The following is a 4,714-nucleotide window of genomic DNA, read 5'->3' on the forward strand; positions in this document are numbered from 1 at the left end:
GCATGATTTTACGGTGCTTCGAAGCATTTTGTGCGTATCATTGGTTTGATAATTGACCAATGAGAATGAAAAACAATCACACGTCTTAAAACATCTAAGGAATTTTTTATTAGGGTCCTTCTCTATTCATTTATTATAGTTAAATCATATTCAAATTATAAAACTATCTTAGGGTGGTTCTATTGTGGGCTCTACAAATTTTTGACCTAACATCTCAACAAGAGATAGTTTATGTAATTTTGGGTGAAATTTTCAAAAGACGAGCATGTCCGTATCCAAGAGACTACACGGAAATGTTGAAAAATCATGGGGCACCTATGTAGGCCAAATCAAAATCTTTCATATAAGAAAACTCCATGAGTTAAAATCTCTTATCAAGTGAAAATAAATATAAGGTATGCATCATCATCACTCTATTTTTAAAAAAAATTGAGAAAATGCTGGATAAAAACAACTTTTACCTAGGGAATATACTATAAGTGCAAACGTTAATTATTTGGATAACTTCCTTACCAGAGAAGGAGAATATAACTCTAAGCTAGGGCTCTCAAAAAAGCTCATCGTTTGCGAACAACTCATGTTCGGCTCATTAAAAAAACCCGTGTTTGATTTGTTCGTTAAGCGAACTGAACACGAACAATCATTTTGAGCTCGATTTCTAAATAATCCAATCACGAACAAAAATTGGTTCATCTATGTTCAACGTGTTTTAACTTGAAAAATTTTAAAAAGTATATATATATATATATATATATATATATATATATATATATTTGTGGTGGATATATATATAAAAAAGATATTTGTGTTTAAAAAAAGGAATGCAGCTGGCCCACATTTATATTTGTACTGGTGCTGGACATGTAAATACATAAGAATTGACTGATACGCAAGGAGGAAAAAAACAGAAAGAATTTCGCCAAAAGGTTAAAAAACGATAAAATTTTGTTAGTCCTAAAGCTATCAGGACATTTTTCTTACAGTTTTAGAATAGTTTGGCTTGTGTGAAAATTTAGGCTTCTGCATTGAGCTGGTTTTAATTCAAGCTAAAATCGAGCTAACAAACGAACAAAATTGAGATGGTCATAAATAAATTGAATAATATCAATTTGAACACGAACATACTCATTACAAGCCGATTTTAAATAGGTGTTAACACAAATGAGCCGAACACAAACATAACCCAAGCCTGCTCCTTTTCGACTTATTTACACCCCTATTTTAAGCTAGGAACAAACCCACATGAAAATTCTTGAGAGGTGGTATTTTGGGAGATGAGAAAGACTTTTCCGTTGAGAAAAGTAAATGAAACAGTATTTTAGAATGATGCATATTTGAATGTAGTCGAGAATGAACGTAGGGCAAGCTCTGGGAGTATTGGCTTCAATGATGCCAAAGTGATGGAGGCACAACCCAAAGGAGAAAAGTAACCATAACCTCTGATTATCCCCATCATTCTTAGCGAGCCAATCAATTTAAAACAAGACTTGATATCTTTTTAAATACACTTTGCCAAAAAGTGAGAAGAAAAGAAGCTCAAGAGAGCCAAAACCCTACTAAAAGAAAATATGTTGCAGAAAGAGAGATACATAAAAAAAAGAAAATATTGCTTCCGGAGTCCGGACGCAAGCAACGTCTGGACAACGAAAGCGATACGACAACAAATGCAACACATCTGAAGCAAAAAAAAAAAAGAAAAAAAGAAAAATCGGATGCATCGTGTTTCTCCATGAAAAAAAGTAGAGAGCAAGATTGCACTTTATTTCCATCTATATCTCTGATTTTAAAAGCTCTTGGATTGGCGCCATCTCATGCCCTCCATAGGCTCCAACATGGTTCAAATCCGCAAAGTTGGGCTCATCTAAGACCCACGTGACTGGTTTGGACAAGGAGGACGTCGAAGCACCCCCCGGCTCAAAACCTCATCGACCCGGTCGCCTTCTAGCTCCCCCCTTTCGACCGTTCGACTGCCACAAGCGCGGCTTCCTGAGGCGTCGCCGTGGCCACCATCGCCGGAGTTAGGTAATCTTTCGATTTTCCCTCATCTGTCATTTTTGCAGTTGAATCTTTTCTTTTCTCGCTGCGTTTATGTGTTTTTTTCAGAGCATTTGCATTTCTTGCTCGCCTTTTAAAACGGCATTCTTAAATGTCGATAGTTTCTCCGTGCATGAATGTGATTTGCTTCCAAATGAGAGAAATGAGACAGAGTCTTTGTTACCTACTAGTTATTGGAGGAGGGAATTAGAATTGTTGTTTGGGTTTGAGATTTAGATGGTGAACACTCATACTCGGCGGGATAATGCTGATCAAGTTTCAAGCGAACTTGATCTGGGTCCAAGAACTGGCTATCTAAGCATTGAACCGGCTTGAGTTTAGCCTAGAATCCCATGTCGAATGCTGCAGGTTCAGTTGAAGCTAACCTTCGGCATGTTGAATGCTGCTGGCTCCACCGGAGGAAAAGTTGGACATGGGAGTCCGGCAGTCAAACACCGCGCGGTGAATGGCAGCCCTCCTTTAGGATCGATTTCAAGGTTCATCCAACTTCACGGCTGAGTCTTCTCAAGCTACGATTAGTCGGTGTATACTATTTAATGTTAATTGAGTACTTGTGTAGCTCATCCTGTCTTATAAATAAGGGCTTAAAGGTTCAAGAGTTATGCCAAAGGAATGCGATTATGCGATTATACGCACAAAATTTTAAGCAACTTATGTTCTGATGTTCTTCACGCATTCGTAGGATGTAGAAACTGATCTTAGGATGGCACCGACATTGAAATTGGGTTAAGCATGAATCCTTACAGGCAAGAACCTACCATGAAGCAGAAGAAGTCCACCATCCAATTAAGGCCAAAGTGTCAGAAGCCATCAAACAGCTGATACAAAATTGGCATGAAGATAAAGGAAGCTCTAGAATGATAAACACAAGATTCGAAGCCAAAGAAGAGCAAAGTAAGGAACAGATATGAAACACCAAAAATAGAATAGCCCTGCGTGCAGTAGAACTAAATTCCAAAAAGATGATGCCATACATGTCATTTGTGATCCTGTGATCAGTGGGACGCTCCCATGCCATCCTCCCAGGCTAGGAGAGACATTTTCTTCTTCTCTGTAACAAAGTCATTGCACTGCTGTGATGTGGGGAGCCCCACTACGAAGTTTATGCTCATGCCCATCCAATACAACTCTGGAATGTTTACGTCCTTTTAAAGTTTGACCTGATAAAATAAATAGCAATTCATTTTTGGCATAACCAGAGCTGAAACTGCACATGACAACAATTCTATTGAACTAATTCTTGAGCCACTAAATTTTGAACCTTCTTCTTCCACTCCTTGTACTCAGTTGGGTGTAGTCAATAAACAAATGTCGGTACAAATCGACTCTTAAATGATAATTATGTCATGTTGGACTATTCTCATGACAATCACCCAGGAGATAAATTGTCAGTCATGATATTCGACTACTCTCTCAATAGAGGCTGCCTCTTTTATGGCGTCAGCTCCTTGGACTCAACTTTCTATGATAACTAATGTTAATTCTACTGGAGTCTCTCATGAGCTCAGCTTGAATCATTAATTTCTCTCCCTCTTTGGCTATAAGCTGATAAATTTTTTTGATGTCTTCATTTTCTTCTATAACAACTGTGTAAAATAAATAATTAATTAAATCTAATTTTTTTTCCTGACTAATAGTGTCGGTTCAAAAGAGGTTAATTGTTGACGTTTTCTTTTTTAGGAGACAATTAAGGATCTATTTGGGATAGCTTTCTGTCTGTTTTGTTTTTCAGATCGCCACCAATCTTGTTTGGTGTATTGTTTTCTTACTGTTTTTTAGAAATTTTTATGGTAGAAAACTACATTTTTTAACTCAAACTGTTAAAGTGTGTTGGCTGCCAGAAAACTGCGGTTTGATTTTTTAAAAATGAACTAAGTTTTTAATACTTACTGCAATTTTTTCAAAAGCAATTTTCTCTGTAGCTGCTTCAGAGTTGCTTCTTCAAACAGCTGCAATTGCCCTAAACAGACCCTAAGCTGATCATTCGAATTGAAGGAGAGGAGAAGAGTTAGCAAGACCAAGAGGTAAAACAGAGAAGTGAAGAGCGCAGATAAAGAAGGAAGAGGTAGGAGGGGAAATCATGCCTCATGGTGTAGCCCTAACTAAGCGTGTTGAGGCCTTGGAACTGAGTGTTTTGTACACAAGGGAAGAAACTGAAGCCGCGTGCAGTACAAGGCATCCAGGGCATCCTGTGCGGTTGGAGCGACCGAAGTCGACATCGTTGCTTTCAGTGGGGGGGGGGGGCTGCAGGCGGTGTCAAAATCCATATGGGAGGCAAAGCTGAAGTCTTGCGGGGTGACTTACTGTGCACTAATGAGGAGAGGAAGAGGTGCGATACATTGTTGCTGTGTGTGAAGGTGGAAGAAGCTTTGATTACAGGTTTTGTCACATGCGGGAAGAACCAAACTGAACAATGGAAGAACGTAGGGCTTTATGTTTTTAATTCTTAATTGAAAGTTATTGTGTTAATTTTAATTTTATGTTGTAAAAATTAGGGATGAAGAATAGTTGTTTGTTAGGTATTGAGTTTGGAATTGTAGATTTCGATTTAGTAGAAATGAGATGGATTAGTGTTTATGTTGTTAATTTTAAAAGATATTTTATTTTTAGATGTTATTAGGTTATTGTTGACATCATTTTTAGTGAGGTCTAGTCTTCC

At 37.8% G+C, this 4,714-nt stretch overlaps 1 protein-coding gene across 2 annotated transcripts in view; it reads left to right on the plus strand.

Moving 5' to 3' along the window:
- Nucleotides 1-1,772: 1,772 nt before the first annotated feature.
- Nucleotides 1,773-4,714, plus strand: part of LOC110025507 (protein DEFECTIVE IN MERISTEM SILENCING 3-like) — a 61,750-nt gene continuing 58,808 nt past the window's right edge. Inside the window, exon 1 of one of the 2 annotated variants that reach the window (XM_020726036.1) lies at nucleotides 1,773-2,022. The gene's annotated coding sequence lies outside the window, so the exon portion shown is untranslated. The remainder of the gene's footprint in view (nucleotides 2,023-4,714) is intronic. The other variant, XM_020726035.1, reaches the window with a different exon arrangement.

The sequence above is a fragment of the Phalaenopsis equestris genome, unplaced genomic scaffold (genome assembly GCF_001263595.1).
Source record: "Phalaenopsis equestris unplaced genomic scaffold, ASM126359v1 Scaffold000301, whole genome shotgun sequence".
NCBI classification, from domain to species: domain Eukaryota; kingdom Viridiplantae; phylum Streptophyta; class Magnoliopsida; order Asparagales; family Orchidaceae; genus Phalaenopsis; species Phalaenopsis equestris.